Source organism: Callospermophilus lateralis, chromosome 2 (assembly GCF_048772815.1).
Source record: "Callospermophilus lateralis isolate mCalLat2 chromosome 2, mCalLat2.hap1, whole genome shotgun sequence".
Lineage (NCBI taxonomy): Eukaryota > Metazoa > Chordata > Mammalia > Rodentia > Sciuridae > Callospermophilus > Callospermophilus lateralis.
The window spans coordinates 202,507,288-202,530,792 of record NC_135306.1 but is presented as its reverse complement, the minus strand read 5'-3'; positions in this window follow the sequence as shown (position 1 = coordinate 202,530,792).

Here is a 23,505-nt window from a genome sequence, read left to right as displayed (position 1 = left end):
TAACCCAGTTATGTTTTCTTGTTTCTTCCTTTTTCAAAGACAAAAGTATGCCAGGCACCTCTACCCAACCTTCTTGGCTGATATCACTTAAGTAAAATCTTTAGCATGATGTCTATGTTCATAAATTAACCAATTAAAGGTAATTTACAACTAGAAAAGTCTAAAATCCAGTGGTCTGTTCAGAGTTTGAGAGATTATATACTAACCAACAGGTCTAGGTAACATGATGGCAAATGTGATTTAGAAATTAAGTGTCCACCAAAAGCTCATATGTGAAACAATGCAAGAGAGTTCAGAGGTGAAATTATAGTGTTATGAGAACCTTAACATAATTTGTGCATTAACATACTTAAATCAATGAAGTGGATGGTAACTGTAGGCAGGTAGGTTATGGCTGGAAGAGATGAGTCATTAGAGTTGTGCTTTGGGGGCTTATATTTTGTTCTTATTGAACAGATTCTCTCTCTCTCTCTCTCTCTCTCTCTCTCTCTCTCTCTCTCCTCTCACTAATTTTCATCTCCTCCTCCTCCTCCTCCTCCTCCTCCTCCTCCTCCTCCTGCTCCTCTCTCTCCTTCTTATTCTTTCCTCTTGTCTTCCTGGTGCCATGTTCTAAACTGCTTTCTTTCTCTGCTGTGCCCTTCCACCATAATGTTCTGCCTAGGCTCAAAGTTAAGAAGTTGGCCATCTATAGACTGCAACATCCAAAACCTTAAGTCCCAAATAACCTTTTTCTCCTCTAATGTTGTTCCTGTCAGTGGCAAAAAAAAAAAAAAAAAGTTGACAAAAACAGCAACCAGAGACACCCTCCAGATCTCAGGCCTTGGTCCAGGACTGCCTTTCCGGACCTATGGGATCCCAGGCCCAGAGAGGCCCAGGTATGCCCCCTGACACCTGGGTGCCCAGGCCTAACCCACTTCAATCTTGGGTCACTGCAGCCATCCCTACAGCTTTCCCCACACAGTAGCCTCTACCGTGTGACAACAGACAGAGCCTAGAAGAAGCTATATCTTGAAGCAGGCATCCCAAAGCCAGTGTAAGGCCCACCTATTAAGCCCCAACTCAGAAAGATATTGCATCCATCTTGGGGCACTTCCACTGTCATCTCAAGTGACCTCTGCTATTGCCGCCATCACTTTTAGTTACAGTAGCATACACCCTGGGACACTGGAAAGGTCTGGAAGACTAACACCAAAGTGAGGTACAGATAATCTGCACAAATACTACAAGATTATATGGTAGAAACCATATTATCACAGATCCACATTGCAAAAAAGGAAGACACATAGACAACATGAAAAACAAGGGAAGAAAGTGCCCCAAACAAAGCAGTTTACTACAGTAACAGACACATTATCAGTTGATGAAATGTCACAGAAGGTGACTGTTCATAATTAAAATGATCTGTGAATTAATGAATGACCTAATATAAGTAAATACAGGCAAAAATTGATCACTCCAACAATGAGATAAGAGAGCAAATACAGGTAACCATTGATGAAACCAATAAACAGATAAGGGAGCAAATACATATATCCACTAATCACACCAACAAAGAGATAAGGGAGCAAATATAAGTAGCAAAAATTTCTTCAAGAAAGAGATAGAGATTCTGAAAAAAAAATTAAAAAATCCTTGAAATGAAGGAAACAATAAACCAAATTTAAAAACTCAATAGAATGCCTCACTAACAGACTATATCACTTGGAAGACAGAATGTCAGGTAATGAAAACGAAGCATACAATCTAAAAAATAGTTGACCACACAGTGAAGATGATAAGAAGCTATTATTAGAACATCCAAGAATTATGGGATAGCATCAAAAGACCTAATCTAAAAGTTATTGGGATAGAGGAAGGCACAGAGTTTCAAACCAAAGGAATGCACATTCTCTTCAGTGAGATAATATCAGAAAATTTTCCAACATAAAGAATGAATTGGAAAATCGAGGCTTATGTGACATAAAATGGACAAAATTATAATAGATCTATACCAATGCACATTATAATGAAAATGTCTAGCATACAGAATAAAAATAGAATCTTGAAGGCCAAAAGAGAGAGGAATCAGATCACATATATGAGAGACCAATTCATATCTCAGCAGATTTTTCAACGCAGACTCTCAAATCCAGGAAATCATGGAACAATATATTCCAAGCCCTGAGAGAAAATACATGCCAACCAAGAATCTTATACCCAGCAAAATTTAGCTTTAGATTTGAGGAGGAAATAAAAACTTTTCATGATAAACAAAAGCTAAAAGAATTTACAACTAGAAAGCCTGCACTACAGAACATCCCCAGAAAAATATTCTATGAAGAGAAAATGAAAAACAGCAATGAAAATCAGCAAAGGGATGTATTACACTAAAGAAAAAGTGAATCAAAGGAGAAGTCAAGTCAAGTTAAATACCAAAAATAAACAAAAAAAGCCTGGTAATACAAATCATGTCTCAAAAATAACCCTGAATGTTAATGGCATAAATAAATGTTAATGGCATAAACTCACTAATAAAAACACATAGATTGTGGTGGGGTTGGAAGCCCTGTAAACATCCCTTAATATAATGATGTGTCAAACTGTGAGAGTGAAGGTGAAGCTGCTGTGGAGACTCCAAGAAGTTGGAGGGTCCAGAAGTACAGAACACTTGCCAAGGGAAGGTGCCATCAGTGACCTGATCCAGCCCGAGAGTCGCCTTATGAGCGGTCCACAAGGGTGGGTCTGCTCCAGTTCTTTTGAGCTCAAATCACACCCTGTGTCTGAAATATTGGACATGAAATCACAGGATTTAATCTATATTCTGATGAATTTTGGTCCCTTCTATGCACCTATTTCCCCCCTTTGGAATAGGAACGTGTCTCCTGACTATGTCCCACATTGTATGTTGGAAGTATATAACTTTTTAAAATAGGGACTCAAAGCTAAGAATGTGCCCTGATTTTTAGGAGAGACTTTGATCCTGGAGATGCTAAAACTGTTAAGACGAAGGGAGCCTTTGGATCTTTGATCTCAGTGCATTTTGCATTATGGGATAGACATGAAATTTGGGGCATGGGGGCAGAATGTTAAAGCTTAGATCTGAAGTGAGCCCCAAATAATTATGTGTTTTATGCTTGGCCACCAGCTGGTGGTGTGATTGGAAGGTGGTAAATATTTCAAAAATTTGTACCTAGTTGAAGTGATTTAAATCAGTGGGAGTGTGACCTTGAAGGAGATATTGAGATCCTCATATCTTCCTTTCTCTTCTTGTCTTCAATGAGATGAGCAGGTTTGTTCCACCAGGGACTCCCCAATATAATACTCTCCATTTCCATAGACCCAAGGCAACAGGGCAAAGCAAACATGGAGAGAAACTTCTGAAACCATTGCCAATATAAATTTTTCCTTGAATTAAGTCATTTAACTCAATTTATTTTGTTGCTGAGATAGAAAGCTGACTCACATACTGGTATTTACATGTATTTGGAACTACTAAGATTCAAGTCTTTTCAAGAGTGTTGGGTTCTTCATTGTAATTTTACTCTTAATTTTAATCTTATAAATTCAGAAAGAAAAATGTTTTAAAGCTAATTCCATCTCCCTATTCAGAAACATTTTAGGTATCTACACTATATAAATATTCTCTCATGTATTTCAAAGTACTGTAGTTTCTTTCAATTTCTTGTGATTCATAAAGTATCTTATATACAATAATTTAGATTCACCATTATAAATGGGAATTTTCTGTTGCTTCTATTTATTTTAATTTTTTGCTGATGTCTTGGAGTAATCTTTATATTTCTTCCTTTTTCTTGCTTTTTGATTAGTATCCCATTTGTGAAATTCCTTAGAAGTGTGTCACTTTGATGGAGGTATCTTCCTGCTCTGTTTTTCTTGAGCCTTTCCCACAGAACATATATGAAAAAAATACATGATGAAAGAAATACAAACAAGAAAGAACATGGAGAAAGCAGTATCTCCTGCATTCTTTACAGCAAGCTGATCCTTTCCCCACCATCCTTGGTAAAAAAAAATGACACCTGCCCATGGATTTCAGTAAATATTGTGAGGTAAAAGTCAAATATTCCTATAATATTTGAAAGGCAGGTTTGATGGTTTCTACTTCCATCCTTGGGCACCATGTCATTCTCCACAGAAGTCTTTGGAAAAACCAGGGAAGTACAAAAAAATTTAAAAATCTTTCCAATCATTCATCATTTTAAAATTCCTTTATTTACCATTGCATTTTTCTCTTTTCTGAACACTTTCATTCCTGGTGAAAACAAGATAGTCTGAATCTCACAGGCAACACAACAAGACTCCTCCCCTAAAATGTATTGTCAGTTATGGAAGGGATCCTAGTCTTGTAATGATCACCCCTGGGTTCTTCAGTGACCAGGGGAGAGCTCAAGCCTATAAGAAATGACAGTGCCAGACAGCTACCAGCTGTCATTGGGCTACAGGATAGTAGGACATAGAGAGTAAGATTTGTCATTTGTATATGTGCATGTTTGTGAAATACCTTCAGATACACTGTATCAAGAAGGACTGAGTAGATCTAATTGTGATGTATTTACTACTAAACCTACTGGGGAAGTTGGGGAAGAACTGGCTGGCATGATCTAGAAATTTTCAGAGGAACATCTGAGATCACTGGTTAAAGTATATTGCTTTTACTAAACCAATGGTACTGACCACATGGAAAGAGAGTAAGTCTACAATTTCCAGAGACATATGGCCCCAGTAGAATCTGTCTTCTCATCTCAGATCTATGGTACATAACTCTTCTAAGGGACCATGAAAGGGTTCACTCACCCATTTTCTATATCTTCGAGGGAGTCAGGCAGTCAATGATCCCGAGTTTCTGGAAGGAGGAAGACAACAAGGCCAGCAAAGGAGCAGGAGGCTCCATGGATGATCCAGGGCAAGGGTTCAGCATATGTTTCCATGGTCATCAACAGGGGAGCCACAGCTGCCCCCAAACTACTGCAAACTCCAATGATTCCAAAAGCTGTTGCCCTTGGAGCACAAACAAAAAAGGCATAATAAATCTGTTGAGAATGCACATGGATTTGTGTCACCTTCATGCATTAATTATGGGAGACAATAAGGGATGTGCTTTGTCATGAGAAGATTGATGATATGCTCTTGTGATATACCCAACCTGATCTTTTCTTAAAATTGGGAGCCATCTTGCCACAAAGCCATGGAAAGATAATTTCGGCTTTACTATAAATTACTGCAAATTCTGAACCTACTTGGAATACCTGTCCGTGCCTTGAACTCACCCATGACTGGCTCTCTGACCAGATAGCAGCCCCTCACAAATCTTGGCATCACAAATCTTGGCCTTCCCTGGCTAGATAAAAACCCTCTCTGAGACTCTAATGATCTTCATAAATTCTGATGTCGGGGCCAGCAAAAATGTAAACTATGATTAGTGTTATGCTCCTTAGAGTTTTGTTATCTGAAACCCCCTTTGTGTAACTTTCAGGGCTATAAAGCTGGGCTGCAGGAAAGCTGCGGCTGCTGTCTTGTTCCTGCAGTTTTGGGTGGGAGGGGAAGCCCAGCCAGTCAAAATAATAAGCTTGCTTTAATTTGATTTTAATTGGAGTCAGTAGTCTTTTCTTGTGTCATGGTCTAACACTTATTTTTGAAATTTTTGTTCGTTTGCTAGCAAATTTTCTCAAGTTTACAGAGTATTAAGACATGTTTTATCATTTAGAAATACTATTGTTCATTTATTTAATTTTGCTTTATTTCTCATTATTTTATTTTCTTATTCATTTACTTTATTTTATTGCTACTTTTCAATTATACAAATTATAGTATAGTATTTGATGTGATACAATTGTATATGAACATAATTTTGTCAAGTTCATTTTACAGTTCCTCCTCTATCCTGCCTCTCTCACATCCCCTATTCTAGAAGTTTCCTTCAATTATATTGAAAATTCTTGGTTCCCCCTTTTTTTCTTTCTAGCTTTCACATATGAGAAAACATTTCAACCCTTCAGTTCCTGAGTCTGGCTTATTTTACTCTGCATGGCCTTCTCAAATTCCATTCATTTACCTGTAAATTACATAATTCTGTTCTCTTTATGCCAGCATAAAGCTCCATTGTGTATATTTACCATATTTTCCTTATGCACTCATCTGTTGATGGACACCTGGGCTGGATCCATAACTTGGATATTGTCAGTTGCAAAATAGTATCTCAAATTTAGGTGAATCCAAAGAATACATGAGATGTACATTGGTGGTATATTATCACACCTAAAAGTACCTAGCAAAAAGCTAACTTTGAGTAAACTGTGGCTGTAATTGTTATCATCACCATTGATTATTTGTGTTTTCTTTGCTTGAAAAGTCAGTGATTTGGAAACAGGCCCTTTTTACCCTGATAGAGAACCTGTGAGATTTTGTACCTGATGACGGTGGGGAGCAGTTAATTTGCCTGGGTCAAAGAACAGGTAATACAGGCAAAACAAATTCCTCCTCCCAAAGTTGTCAGAATCATACGCACAGTCGGCATTTCTGGAAAGATAATCCAGGAGAGTCAGGATCTAAGATGAAGGTATTGGCATCCCCCAAATCCAAATGGAAAACCCTTATTGGAGATAGTCACAGTGTAAAATATTCTATAGATAAACTGCACAGAGGTGAAATTTGTGACCAACCTAAGGGACTTGCCTGAATATTTTAAATTATGGTGAATAAAATGTTTTCAATAATTTAATTTATTCTCCTTGCCTTCCCAAGTTTGTCAAATAAAGAGAGAGGATGCTGAATGCAGAAGAAACTCACATTCTTTTTCTTTCCAGTGTCTTTTGTACCATTTATGTGGCAGATAGGACAGTCATATGGGAATTACTGAAGGGTGTCAAAATTACTGAAGGGTGTCTTGCTCTTTTATAAAACACAGTTATAAAAAATACTATATTAATGGACAAGCTGGAGAATAGCCTGATCTAGTAAAATTTATCAAGACTCAAGAAAAAGGACTTCTCTTATGGAAAACATGTCACACTTTGGAAACCACTGAAGGAAACTTTCATAGATTCAGTTACCTACTCTAAGAAGAAAATCTCATGAGAGCTTGAAATCTTGGAGAAGGTTTTCTTGCAGAGCATCAAACTGACATCATTGTTCACATTCAAGAGAAGTGTAGCCTATACATGGGTGTGATGGCACACACCTGTGATCTCATTTTCTCTGGAGGCTAAGACAGAAGGATTGAGAGTTCAAAGCCAGCTTTAGCAACTTAGCAAGACCTTAAGCCATTTAGCAAGACCCTGTCTAAAAATAAAACAGGCTGTGGATGTGGCTCAGTTGTTAAGTGCCACTACAGTCAACTCCTGGTATGTACCAGAATGAGAGAGAGAGAGAGAGAGAGAGAGAGAGAGAGAGAGAGAGAGAGAGAGAGAGAGAGAGAGAGAGAGAGACAAAGAAGAAGAAGAAGAAGAAGAAGAAGAAGAAGGAGAAGGAGAAGGAGGAGGAGGAGGAGGAGGAGGAGGAGGAGGAGGAGTAGGAGGAGGAGGAGGAGGAGGAGGGGAGCCCACAATTGTGGGATTTTGTAAAACATATTACAACACAAAGAGTTCAGCAATGCATGATGATGGATACATTGTTGCTGCTGTACACCTCTTCTCTACTTGAACACATGGAGTTTTATTTCCTTAAGTCAAGACAACTCTCCAATCCAAGGTTGCATTCTGGTGACCTACCATGAGACTCATGTGTAGATACACAGAGTTTGGGAATAAATTGTCTCTGAAGGTGAAGTAATAAGACAGAGCCAGGCAGAGGAAGTGATAGTACAGTGCGGCTCATGATGGTAAGTCTAGACCCTTCATGTTTGCAAGAAAATGTGATTGGCCAATAGGTAAATGTTGTACTGCTGACCTAGAAACTCAGAACTCAGTGGTACCATGTTCCAGGTACTTAACTGACAATAATGAAGAGAAGCAGGCATCTGAACAAACTTTACTGACCTTTGGCTGTTTTCCTAGCAACCTAATGGCAGAATCTGTCCTAAATGCCCAACTTGTGTCAGGAAGACCTTAGAACCCAGTTTTTCTGATTCCTGTATGTGCTACCTGAAAATTTCTGAGGGAAGTGGGGAACATATTTCATTTTTCACCCTGTGCTCTTTCCTCACCTGTAGGCACAAATATGATGGCCAGAAAAGTGATTCCCATCATGGACATGAAAAAAAATATGCTTATACGACGGCCCCTGTGTTTCAGTGCCCAAAGTGAAACACAATTGGCTGGGAGGTTGACTACACCAAGGAGAACCTGGACCAGGAAAACATTGCTCCCCAGGTGCTGGAGGTGGAGAATCAAGCCAAAAGTAGGCAGCATTGTTGCAAATCTGTAGCAAATACACAGGAAAGACACATGCCACAAGGGTTAGCACTTATATTCTTTAGATAATGGTAATACTGGCTCAGTCATTTGTTGGTGTTAAAACATACAGGCATATCTCTTCTTTGGAATATGTGCCTATGGGTGATTATTTTAATTATTAACTGTATTAAAACAAATGTATGATGCTGGAGGCCATCAGTGATGTTTAGTTTGGGGAGATATGAGGGACATTGTGGAAATACAATACAATCCTTAAGGGTCTTTAGGATTTTAGGGTTTTTTCAGCTCTTCATCTGAGTGTTGAAAATATCTTTACATATGTAAATATGCAGTGAGTTACATATATTTATGCAATTCACTCTTTGAAATTTTACCTCCATTAAAGCAAACAATGAAAGCAAGCAATGAAGAAAATCAGAGACAATGTCTGTTCATAGTTGGAGTTTGCAGCATCAGCCTCTGGTGTGAGCCTAGCTGTGTGATATGATAAACAGGACTCCTCACTGTGCAATGGTTCTGTGTCAGTCTTTACATGACCCTCTGACTGTCCACAGCCATCATGGTGCTCTTTATGTCTTCCTCATCTTTTATCTCCAAAGCTGAGCTCACAACATATTGTACACTTTGAAGGAAGGAATATATTCTTTATCCACTCTTTCTGTAAGCATGGTGTGAAGCCTACCTCACCAAGGACAGGAGACAGATCCGTTTACACACGTTGGGTGTGTGGAACAAGTCGCACAGAGTAGGTTTTGTCTGTGTTGCCTTCAGCTCTTCCTTCATGGTGGATCTCGCAGCCTTCAGTTAATAACAGAGACAACAAATTGTTCCATTGTCAGTAAATGATAGGTATTGAGGAAGCACCAAGCAAACACAGAGAGCAAATTCAATAATTTCATTATCTAGTGGAAAACATAGACATTGAAATAATAGAAGGTATAAAAGCAGTGTGCTAGGCGAACTCAGTAGTTCACAGAATCTCAGGGAACTTGTGCAATGAAGACACATTAGCAGGAAACTGGAGAGGATTATACAGCATTGCAAAGAGAGTGTATGTTAGAGATTTATATGAAGAGAGAAACCAAATGATGAGTTAGACTACAATCCTACAATCCAAAGCCCCATTCATACTAGATGGCTATAGAAGTGTAGGTAGTAGAGTTTTTTTTTTTCTCCATTAGTTACTAATGATGGGGAAATAATTCTCCTGTCTCAGGAAAATGAATTATTTCCTGGAAATTTATTTCTTTATTTTTATTTCTTAGTTTTTTAGTCATCCTATTTTATAAAATAACTTGGATGGTGTGTCCCCATGAAAGAGGGACCTGGAATTAAACTTGAATTGGAATCATGGATGATGTTGATTTAAATTAATTTAAGCTCAGGCTGAGTTTTATACTGAAGTGCTACCTTGGACTTGCCAATTGCTTGTTGTGTACCCTGGGAGAGGTGACTGATATCACTTTACCCCAATTTCCTTGTCATTGAAAAGAAGAAATAAAAGAGTCAGGATCAGGAAAAGTAGGGGAAAAACGCTCTTCTCACAAACATTTTCCAGGCTATTTAGTAGTAACAGTAATTTATAAATGTGCATAACAAACTACTTCTACCAGAACTCTTGTACTTATTAATTTATTAGTTATTTGGAGATATTAATTCCATTGCCATGTCTCCTCTACAAATGTGATAATACTATAAAGGTCTTCAGAAAACTTTTGTGAAGAAGGGAATTCAGAGAACTAGACCTACTCCCATGGCTGGGGAATTCTACACCATTGGGAATGGCCCGACAGTTTTCAGCCCTAGCTTCAGTAGTGGAAACAGGATTTATGCTTGTGTTAGAGAGGCATCTGTAGTGATACCCTCTGCACCAAACACATAAACCCATGGCCACTGGCCATTGTTCTTGTGGTATTAATAAGAATTGGCTGCAAGAAGACCTTAAATCTGTCTCAGATGAGGGTTGCAATGCCTGAGAGTGGTCTTCAAACCCTTCCAATATCAAAGTCAAACATCAGGGCATACTGGCTTAATTTGGTACCAGTTACAAATTTTTGATGAGCTTACAGAAATGAGTGGAGCTTCCAGAGATATTTAGGTGGGCAATGCTAGCTGACATTGGGGCTTTACAAGTTGTCCTTCCTGGTAACCCTTATTTGGGGAAGAAGCAGCACCTATTAAAATGGGGATATGCTGGTTCTTCACATTTTATGAATGTATCTTTCTCTGTGACTTCTTTTCTATGCCAATCATCACACCATGATTTGAGGAAAAGCTTGAAATTGTCTCAGTTTTCCAAGTGTGCCAACATAGTGCCTTGAAGTCAGTTCATACTGATTTACAAGAGCTCTTTGTTAAATTTTTAATGATTAAGAGCCTGTTGACATCATAAGGTTAGCTTGAATTTGACTCTGGTGGAATTTAGCAATCCACAGAAATTAATAATTGCTACAATTCTGGACTCTAGGATTTTTTCAAATCTTTGAATGTTGGAGTTAAACATTTACCTCGACACCAGTCACTTTGCCCTTCTGAAGTCATTTGGACTCTACTCAAATGCAAATAACCATATACCCTGACTGCTGAAACCTGGATGGTTCTACCCTAATCTCGAAGACACATTTCAGACACTACAAGTTTCAAGATGCATTCAAAGCCTCCATCTCTACATTGAGGTTAGGTTTCCATCTTTGGGATTCACTTTGCCACATTACTTGACTGCTCAAAGGCTGTATCAAGCCCACTGACCTGGTGGGGTTGGGTGATCTTTCTGAAGACAGGAGCTGTAAATGCTTCTGTCCCCTATCTGTCAAAGAATTTGTCACAAGGAGTTATGGAACATGTTCAGAAAGGAAGTGCAAGAAAGGAAAAATGCTATGGGGAAAGAGGGCAAAACAGAGACCCAAGGCAGGATGCACTTGGAAGCTGAAAGAACTGACATTCCAGTGCCAGTTGAGTAATAAAACAAATCATTTGAGCTTCGGGACAATGTTTGTGAACTTGTTCATAGATAGAAGATGATGATAACTATTTTCTGCTTCTCAAATTTCTTTTTAATATATAATCAATATTGAAAAATCTGCCCATATTTAACAATGCATCTTAATGATTTTGGAAGTAACTGCATACCTGTGAAGTTGTCACCAAAACTTATCAATATACTGAGTCCCTTCAAAATTTCTTCCTCCCCTGTGTATTCATTTTTGTTATTTATTTTGATAAGAACAGTTAGGACAAGATCTGACCTCTTGGACATTTTGAATTACATAATATAGTATTGTTTATTATTGTCAGAATGCCATACAGTGGATTTCTAGAACTTACTTATCTGATGTATTTCCACAATGAAATGGGAATTCAGAGATCTCTTCGAGATCCAAATTTGAATTCCTTTGAATATATACCAAGTTGTGGGACTGTTGGATCAAATAATTCTATGCAAATTTTTGAGGAATTTCCATATTGTTATCCACAATGGTGGCATCAATTTACATTATTATCAGCAGTGTGTACAAGGGTTCTTTTTTATCCATATTCTCATTATTAGTTGTCCTTAATCTAATAAAAGCTCTCCTATCAGGTATAGGAAATATCTCAATGTGCTTTTGATTTCTACTTCCCTGATGCTTAGTGATGCTAAGCCTTCTTTTACATACCATTTTGTCATTGTGTCTTCCTTCACACATGTCCACATTTCAAGACAAAAGAAACAGAAACACAAAAACAACTTACAGAACACAGTAAAGTCTGTATTAAGGACGTACAGGAAAAGCATCAGATGAAATTCAGCATCCTTTCATCATAAAACCTCTCAACAAATTAGGTATTCAAGGATCACATCTCAACACAATAAAGCCCATTTGACATGCTGAAAAAAAGTCAGACCCATGTCTTTACTACAGAGGGAAATTGATCCAAAATAGACTGCAGACTTAAATGGAAGTCCCCCAAACCATTACACTACCAGAAGAAAACTTGGAATAAAACTACATGACTGTAGTGTGGGAAAGGATTTTTAGATGAGACCTCAAAAAGAAACAAGTCAAAATTGACAAGTGGGATTAGAAAAAAATTCTGCACAAAAAGGAAGCAAGGAACATATGGAAGAAACAAAATACACAGAGAGGAAGATATTTGTCAACTATGCTCCGATAAGTCATTGTTCTCCAAGATGTATGAGGAACTCAAATGACTCAATAACCAAAAATTAATTAAAATACAAAAAAAATCTGATATTAAGATGGGAAGACAATCTTCAGAATCACCTGCAGCATCCCCCTCCCTAACACTTACACATGGGGATCCTTATAAGCAGTAGTGGGAACCATTGATTTTTTTTAAAAAATGGGCAAAATATCTGAACAGACACTCTCAAAGGAAGACCTGTGAATGGGCAATAGGTAAAAAAAAATAAATACTTAATATCACTAAGCACACAGTAAATGCACATCAGTCCTACAATGAAGCAAAACATGGTGGCATGTGCTTGTAAGCCCAGCTACTTGGGAGACTGAGGTGGGAGATTATAAATTTGAGCCCAGCTTGGGCAATTGAGTGATTCCCCTCTCCCAAAATAAGAAAGTGGAGGAGATACTGGGGATGTAGCTCAGTGATGGAGCAACCCTGGGATCAATCCCTAGCAAAAGAAAAAAAATTATTACAATGATATATTTACTTCTTCCCTCTTGGAAAGGCTACTATTAAAAAAAACTACAAAGGATTACAAGTGTTAATGAGAATGTGACAACAGAGAACCTTTGCACACTATTTATAGAAATTCAAATTAGTACAATCATGGGAAATAATGTGAAGTTTCTTCAATAAGTAAAAATAGAATTGCTATATTCAGTGTATATAAAAGAGCCAAGATATGGAACCAACTCAAGTGTTCATCAACAGATGAGTGAATAGGTTGGGCTTGATGGTGCATGCGTGCAATCCTAGCAAATCAGGAGGTAAGGCAGGAGCATCACAAGTTTAAGGGTAGCCTCAACAACTTAGTAGGACCCTGTCTCTAAATAAAAAGACTGAAAATGTAATTCAGTGGTAAAACAGAAAGAGGTTCAATTCCCAAAATTAAAGTTAATAAATAAATAAAGATGAGTATGTAAGTAAAATTGATTATATCACAACTAAAGATTATTTAACTTTACCAGAGTGAAAGTACAATATACTTTCTACAGAAATACACTTTGAATTTTGATCATTTCCTTTGGGATACTGCATGATATTCTTTCAACATGTTAGACAGCTGCAGGGAGCCATAGTTCTCATCAACATGATCTTTATGGTGACAACCTACACTCCACCAGGTACTGTGTGTGTATATATACAGTAGATTATATATATTAAATGCACTTTTGACTTGTAACATTTAAATTTATTATTGGTTGTTATGGTTTGGAAATGAGGGGTCACCCCAACGTTCCACTGTTATTGGGGGAGATGAAATGATTAGATTATGAGTATCATACATAGTCAGTGAATTAATCCTTTTGAAGGATTCAAAAATTTGAATGGGTTGCAAAGTGGTTTACCATAGGCAGGTGGGGTGTAGATAGAGAAGTGGGTCACTAGGGAAATACCTTGGGGATTATATGTTTGTTTCTATTTCCTTCTCCTCTATATATTTTGGTTTCCTGATTACCATGAAGTGCACAGCCTTTCTCTACAATGCACTCTGCAAAAAATGCTCCATCTCACCTCTGGACCAGACCTATAGAGGTCAACTGACGATGGACTGGGACCTCTGAAATTGTGAGCACAAAGTAAAATTTTCCTGGGCAAAATCATTCTTCTCAGGTATCTTGGTCACTGACACCAAAAGCTAACTAACATGTTGGTTTATTGAGACTTTTATTAATTAGTTTAATTAATTGGTTTAATTAGCTAGACTTAACCATTCTACTCCGTATGCTTCAAAACATCACATTGTGAAGATAAAAACATACAGTGTTATCTGTCAAATTAAAAACTAGTCAAATAAAAAGAATAAAATCCTGTGGAGGCAGTTGTGTGAATTAATTTTGAGTTCCAAAAGGAAGAAAAAATTGGAACTCTTTGCCTCCTCTGAATAAAATCTCTGTGCCCAATCTTTTCAATGACACCACATTGCATCTTTGGACACCTATTAACAGTGTGTCTTCCCTGTCTCATAAGCACCTCCCATCCTGCTCACCTCTATGGTTAGGGCATCTGCAGAAGTCTTCACCTGTGCAGCTTTTTTAAGTTCCTGTAAGCCCTCCTCGGGCTTGTTGTTGATAATCAGCCACCGAGCTGACTCTGACATCCACCTGATCAAAGACAATGGAAGTGTAGTCAACTCTCACATGATATTTATCACATCACCTTCCATCTAATACTACTACTGGCTTAATTAAGCCAAGAAACACACTGTCATGTTGCCTGGTACCATAATTGGGCAAATGGGAAATGATGCCTGCATGCAATACACCTGCACAGCTGGGATGGCAGACGTGGAGTCCTTCCTATTAGCAGCCTTCTTGGTTGGACACACCTTGACTATGGCACCCATAGCTCTGGAGCATGAGGGACACTTGGCTGTTCAGACCTTATCCAAGTTCTTTGTAAGGGCAAAAGAAATGCTGATTTATAAAGTGTTTTTTTTTCCTAAAATAAGCACCCCCAAAATATTTTTGCTTACTGAAGGTCCCATGCAGACTGGAAACACTCCTATTTCTGCCACTGTGGTGGAATCTGATACACAAACAGCTCAGTCTGCCTGGACACTCTCATCTATGTAATGGGAACAGCAACGTCACCAGTTTGCAGATTTGTTATAATCATGAATGACATCATGGATGAGTGCACCACAGGGTACACCCTCTTGTCTGCCAGAAATCATCTCACTCTCTTAATCTGTGATCATATGTCTGAGAGTCATTCCTCACCAAATGGGCCTCCTCCACTGAGCCAGCTTTTGGGGAGGAGGAACATCAAAACCTATCTTAGGCTTTCTAAAGACAGGAAAGGAAGAAGAGTCATGGAAAAAATGCTATAAGTTGTCCAGGCTGCCTTCATTTTCAACATGATAAACAGTGCTGCTCCTTCATTAAATAGCTATAGATGGAAATATGTCCTTTCTCTCATCCTTTATCACCTCCAAAATTGCAAATCCCCCAAATATTCTCTGTTGGGCATTTTTCTTTGAAAGCTATACACAAAAAAATACATGACATAGTTGCGGCTATCTAATCTTCAAGTGCTTCCTGATGTGATGGAAAATGTTTTATTGTTTTGTCATTTTATGTTTATTAAATACACTTAGTTTTCATTAAGCATCTTCATAGTCACTAAGTATTTTAATTTTTTAAAAAGTACAGAGAGACAGCATAACAGTGGTTGTTACCACAAATTGTACTAAAAATAATATTAATTTTATCAGTTCCCTAAAATAAGAAATAACAGAATCAAATTAAAACTTAGTTTTAAAAATTTTTATTGATCTATTATAACTATATATGATACTGGCATTCATAGATGCACACAGCATAATTTGATCCACCTTATTCCCCAGTATCTCCCCTTCTCTATTCCCTGCTCCCTCACCATGATCCCCTTCCTCTCCTCCACTGGTCCCTCTTCTATTATATTTTAATTAGTGATTTTAATTATATATATATATATATATATATATATATATATATATATATATATAATGGAATCATTGTGGTACCTTTTATCATGGCAATATCATAATTTGGTTGATTTTATTTCCAACTACATACATATCCTTGTTTACTTTTACATTTCCTTTCACTACTCTATGGGTCTCATTTAAATTTTTGTGAAATCCCTTTTTTATTTCTTTTTTTTCACTCCCATTTCTGCATATGAGAAAGAACATTTGACCATTGATCTAAGAATGGTTTATTTCACTTAGCTTGATGTGCTCCAGATCCATCCATTTCCCATAAAATGACTTAATTTCATTTTTTTGTTGTTGTTCAAGTAAAACTCCACTTTGTATATGTATCACAATTTCTTTATCCTCTTATCTGTTGATGGACATCAAGGATGTTTCCATAACTTGGGTACTGTGAATTGTGTTTCCATAAAGATGGGTATGCACGTATCACTATAGAATGCTGATTTTAGTTCTTCTGGATAGATAGAGAGGAGTGGAATATCTGAGTCACATGGTGATTCTTTTTCTAGTCTTCTGATTGATCTTCATATTGGTGTCCACAGTGGTTGTAGGAATTTACAGTTACACCAACATTGTACAAGTATACCTCTCCCCCTCATTCTCATCAGCATTTATTGTTATTTGTATACTGATGAATGCCATTCTAACTGGGGTGAGATGAAATCCCAGTGTAGCATTGATTTGCATTTCCATGATTGCTAAGGATATTGAACTTTTTTATGTATTCGTATTTCTTCTTTTGAGAAATAGGTCTTATTTGTTTTGCTCATTTATTGATCATGTGTTTTTCTGATTTTAAGGTTTTGTGGATTCTTTATGTATTATGAATATTAATTCCCTGTAGGAAGAGCAGTTGGCAAATATTTTCTCTTATTCAGCAGAATCTCTCTTCATGTTCTTGTTTCCTGTGCTCTGCAATTTGTTTTTAAAATTCCATACCATCCCACTTATTAGTCTTTTGTTTTATTTTTTATGCTGTAGGATCAATACCTGCACTAATATGTTGGAATGTTGAACTAATGTTTTCTTCTAACAGTTTCTGAATTTCTGTTCTAAATTCTATGTCCTTGAGCCACTTTGACTTCACTATTATGTCAGATGAGAGGTAAGTATATAATTTCATTCTTCTACATATGAATATTCAGCTTTCCCAGCACCATTTCTTCAAAAGAATATCTTCTCCACTACATGTTCTCAGCACCATTGACAAGGATTATGAGTGTATCTTTGCAGATTTTTCTCTCTGTCTTCTGTTCTGCTTAATTGGTCCTCATGTCTACTTATATGCCAGTTCCATACTGGTCTTGTTACTATAGCTCTGTAATACAATTTGAAGGACATTTTGATGCCTCCAGCATTGTGCTTATTGCTCAAAATTTTTGGCTATTCTACATCTTTTATTCTTCCAAATGGATTTTAGGACTGTTTTCCCAGTTCTGTGAAGAATTTCATTGGCATTTTGATGGGGATAGCATTGAATCTGTAGATTCCTGAAGCAGTGTGAACTAGTCTTCTTTGTCTCTTCTGATTAATTTTGCCTTTCAGTCCTTTTTATCTGCCATGAGATACAGCAAGGATGTTGGCCTGCAGTTTTTGTTCCTTTATTTGTCATTATCTGGTTTGGGTATCAAGGTGTTTCTGCTTTCATAGAATAAATTTGTAAATATTATCCCCTTTTTATCTCATGAAACAAGTTAGAGAGTCTTGAGAAGTTTTCTTCTTTAAAGGTCTTATAGAATGCAACCAAAAATCCAACTAGTACCAGAATTTTCTTTGTCACAAAGGTCTTTATTGTTAATTCAATATTACTGCTTTTTTATCCACTTAGCTTTTCTATACACTTTGGCTGTCGTTTGGGTAAGTCACATGTTTTTACAAATTTTTCAATACCATCTGGATTTTCCAATTTATAGGAAAATAAGTTTTTAATAGTCCTTAATGGTCCTTTGTATTTCAGAAATGTCTGTGGCTATATTGTCCATGTAGCACTAATTTTCTTTAGAAGGTTTCTTCTTTTTTTTCTTATAATTAGTTTGGCTAAGAGTTTAAGAGTCCTCTTTATTTTTTCCAAGAATTAACTCTCTGTTATATTAATTCTGTGAGTTTGAGGGGGTTATTTTTTTATTTCATTGGTTTGTGTTTTGATTATGTACTATCATCTAATGGACATAGAAGTAGTTTGATCCTCATTGCCTGTGGCCTTGAGATGTAATATCAGATTTTTTATTTAGGATATTTCTATCTTAAATGTAGGCACTTACTACATTATATTTTTTCTTAAATCTGCATTCTAAGGGTCCCAGATTTTTGGTATGTTGTATCACTATTCTTATTTTTTTCTAAGAATTTTTAATATTTCTCTTGATTTTTTCTCATATCCAGTCCTTGTTCAACAGTGTGTTGTTCAGAGGCTCCCAAATGGTGAAAAGAGGAAGGAGACACTTCCCACTTGCTCTGATGTTTGGAATTGAGGAAACAGTAATAGTTCTTAATTACGAGATGGGTGTATGAAGGAAATCATTAGAAATCAGTATTTGTCTATCAGAGATTCAGAGAAGCCCAGAAATTCTGGTGCTGTGAACGAAGGATATAAGGAAACATACCAGATCCTGCACCACCACAAAGGGAGGGACCACACAAAGGGAAAGTTAAACCCAGTGAACAACTGGACACATAAACACCTTTAAAAGGCAGTCTAGATTTGGCAGACACAAATACCCCTGAGTGAACTGGTGTTTAAATGTGCTCCATGTTTCTCAACATGTAAATGAAGAACAGAAATGGAGATCTAACTGGAGGAGTTTAAGCTGAAACTTGTTCCTGTAGGAACTTGAGAGTTCTTTACAAAAACTTCCACTTTTATCTCAGCCAGTGCTTACCGTGTTATCTCAAGTTCACCTGAAAAATCATGATCCCAACATGATCATAGTGAATAGCGGAACCAGGGAATTCAGGACAGAAACAGAGGAGAGTATAACCTACTCTCCCTTTGGGCCCTGTGGTGTGAATGATCAGTTGAAAAGGACAGGAAAATTAAACAGGTGGACAGGATACATTTAGGGATGGAGAATTTAAAGTTCATATTTGGTGATCGGTGGAGGGGGGCTACAGAAATCTTTCCATTCACCGTCTATACGTAGTGGTCTACTACCATGATCTATGGGTAGAACTCTTCAGTGATGTTGGAAATCCACATGCCTACCCGAGAACTTCATCTACTCAATCCTAGGGGCCTGAGAATTTAGCATGCAGGATAAGACCCCACACCAAGGTTCGAAGCCAAATACAGTTTCAAAACATTTTTATTTTCTTATTAACTAATTTATCAACCAATTACACAAAATCACCCCCATTTACCACTCAGACTAGTGGATTTCTGGAGAACATTTGTAATACGTTTTTAAAAGATTTATTAGTATGAAATTGTTCTGAAGTGGTGGTAACTACTTGAAATTAATCTCTCTCCTCTCAGTGTCCTCTTAGAGACGAGACATAATAGGAAATTTAAATTGAGTGAAAATGTGAACCTCAAGGCATTCACCCAACCCACAGCATAACAAGAAAATGTCCTTTATATAAAAGTAAAAGAGATAAATATCCCTTAAGTAATACTAACAACATGGAAAGAAATGAATCAAGTCATTCCAAATACCTCCCAATTCAACTAATCCCATTGACGTCATAATGGAGGAAATGCCAGAAAAAGAATTTAGAAAATTTATGTATGATTTGGATATGAGGTGTTCCCCAAAATCTTATGTGTGAGAAAATGCAAGAAGGTTCTGAGGAGAAATGATAGAGTTGTGAGAGTCTTAACTAACCAGTGAATTAATCCCTTGATAGGTATTGACTGAGTAGTAACTGCAGTGGTGGGTTGTAGCTGGCTGAGGTGGGAATTGAGGACATGGTTTGGGGGTATATATTTGTATCTGGCAAGTGGAGACCGCTCTCTCTGCCTTTTGTTCATCATGTGAACTGCTTACCTTTGCAATGATGAGTAGTCTCACCTTGAGCCCTGAGGATGGGAGCCTGCCGTCTATTGATTGAGACCTCTGAAACCGTTGGCCCCCAAATCAAGTTTTCTTCCTCTAATATTTTTCTTGATGGGTCTTGAGTTCACAGTAGCAAAATAAGCTGATTAAAACAGCTGCAAATTAAATTTTTCAGAGTACTAAAGGCATAGCTATGAAGTGAACTAAGAGATAATATACCAGAAATGATATAATATTGAAATAAACAGAAATTTTTGAAAAGAACAAATTCTGGAACAGAAATAATAAATCAAATAAAAAATTCAGCTGAAAGCATCACCAATATATTAGACCACACACAAGGAAGATTTTCTAATATCAAAGATGAAGTATACAATTTTAAAAGCAAAGTTAACAATAAATGAAAGGTAACAAATCATGACCAGAATATACAAGAAATCAGAGATAGCATTAAGAGCTCAAATCTAAGACTCTTTGTGAACAAGGCACCAAGACACAAACTAAAGAAATGTATAAAATTTTTAGTGAAACTATATCAAAAAGTTTTCCAAACTGTAGGAATGAGGTGGAAATCCAAATACAGGAGGAATTTAGAACCCCAAATAGATAAGATGAAAAAACATCCTTTCCAAGACACGTCATAATTAACCATCTACTACACAGAACAAAGATAGAATTTTAAAAGCTGAAAGAGAAAAATGGCAGCCCACATTAGAGGCAAGTTGAGATTATTTTTAAATTCTTCTATGGGTAGTATTTTTTTAAGTATTTTATGTAGTGCTACCTTGTAGTCATGAATTCTTTCAGTATATTCTCATTTTTGGAAGTTTTTATTTTTTATTTGATTCTAAAGGATAGTTTTGCTGTATATAGTGATCTTGGTTGGAAATTTTCTTTCAGAGATTAGATAACCTCATTCTATGCCTTCCTGGATTTAAAATGGTGTGAAGAACTGAGGAGTTGTCTGCATTGGTTTACCTATAATGTGTGCTGACATGTTTCTCTCTCTCTCTCTCTCTCTCTCTCTCTCTCTCTCTACTGGGGATTGAACTCAGAGGTGCTTAACCACTGAGTCACATTCTCAGCCATTATTAGTAGTTTTTTCAGAGTCAGGGTCTCAATAAGTTGCTTAGTGCCTTGATAAGTTGCTAAGGCTAGATTTGAAGTAGCAGCCTCTTGAGCCACTGGAATTACAGGTGTACCACTGTGCCTGGCTCTGACATTTTTCCTTGCAGTTTTAAAATTCCATTCTTATTCACTATGTTAGGCATTTTAATTATGATGTGTCAGAGAGATTTTTTTTGCTATTGTATATGTTTAGTTCTATATGACTCCTACATGTTCACCTAATACTTAAAGTTTTAAAAATTTTCTTCTATTATTCGACTGAAAAGTTCTTAGTACCATTAGCTTGTATCACCATGCCCTTTTCAATTCCAGTGATGTTCTTGTCCTTTGTTCTTTTAAAGTATACATGACATTAGAATATATTTTGACATATTATACATACATATAATTATTCTAATCAAGAACTCATCCTTTTTGTGGTACATGATGTGGAGTTTCACTGGTCATGTATTCATATATGAACATGGGAAAATTATGTCCAATTCATTCTACTGTCTTTCCAATTCCTATCTCCTCTCCCTTTCCTTTATTCCCCTTTGTCTAACTGAACTTTTATTCTTCTTTCCTTGTTGCATGTTTCCATCTGCATATCAAAGAGACATTTGACTTTGCAGTTTGGGGGGTTGGCTTATATCACTTAGCATGATAATCTCAGATCCATTTATTTATCATCAAATTTACAAAGTCAGTTTGGTCTCTTAATGCTTTCCCATAGTTCTTGTATATTCTGATAGTAATTTTATTTCTATTTTAGTGCCTATAAGTATTCAAGTTCATATAAACTCTCTTCAAGGCCTGAAGCTCTGTTTATACAAAATCTAATCTGTTGTTGATTCTTCCAAATTAATTTTTATTCTATTTATTGTGTTTTTAATTTCCAGGAGTTCTGGTTGGGTGTTTTTCTTAGTCAATCTCCCACTGAAATGGTTTTTCACCTCCTGAATTTTCTCTCACTCTGTTCCTTAGATCTTTGTTTAACTCATTAATCATTTTAATAATCATTTTATTATCTCCTTCTGGAATTTCATCCTTTTAAATATGTGTGGGTTTTTTTATTTGGGAAATGCAAATTCGGATGGAGACTTGTTGGCATTGTTTGTCGCATGTTCAGAAGTCCTAGACTTGTGCATCTGTTGAGATAAACTCCTCTTCCTCTTTGATATGGAGGATATTTTGGTGAGTAGTTATCTTTTTGTAATAACTCTTAATCTGAAGATATATCTTAGCTTTAGCATATAAGCTCAGAAAAAATCTATTGTTAATTTTAACTTGTAATGCAACTTTGAAAGCAGAAAATAAGAGTGATAGTTTTAAAGTAAGCCATATGTCCACATCTAGTACAAATGTAATTTCTAATGATCTCTATGACTCTGCTCCTTCCAGAAGAATGTCTATGAATAGCAATAGAGAAGAGCATGAGAGGGCTACACATTCATAATTGTATATTCCATTAGAATCTAAAATATGATACAAATAAAGAAAATAGAAAAAATGAGAAGTCAATGAAGGAAGATGGTGGGTAAGAGAAAAAATACAGAGGTTCAAATGGTTACAGTAAAGTTAGAGCACAAAAGAAAACTATAGTGGAATAGTTATATGGTGGAGATATTAGGTATGCATTATTATCAGTCAGTTATTACATAAATTATCATAGAGAAGTTAAGATTATTTGTTGATGAAGTTTTAAAAACTTAGTTCTTTTGAGATATACATAAAAGAAGAGTGTATTTTGACATTATAAATACATAGAGTGTAACTTATCCTACTTAGGATCCATTTCTTCTAGTTGTACATGATGGGGAGTTTCACTGGTGGTATATTCATATATGAACACAGAAAAGTTATAACCAATTAGAAATCATTAAAACATACTTTTGTATCTGTTTCAAATGTTTGAACCTACAAACTGTGAGAATATTATTTAAATGCAAATCTAAGGCTTTATACTGATTTTGTCTCTAACTCAAGCCAACCAAACTTGTTAAATCACGCATGAAGGCCAATGGAAAAAAATAGAAGACACAGAGATAAATCCATGCAGATACATCTGATTATTGCCAAAGTTGTCAAAAACATACACTGGAGAAAAGACAACATTTTAAACACATTTTGCTGGGATAATTAGATATCCATATGTGGAAGAATAAAATTATATTTCTATCTCTCACCCCGCACAAAGGCAACTCAAAACGGATCAAAGACCTAGGAATTAGACCAGAAATGTTGTAACTGAGAGAATAAATTAGGGTTCACATTGCAACATTCAAGAGCAGGCAGTCACTTCCTTAATAAAGCTGTAGGTTTCGGTTCCTGGCTAACATGAGTTTGGCCCAGGAAACACATACTACCCAACATAGAGTGTGCT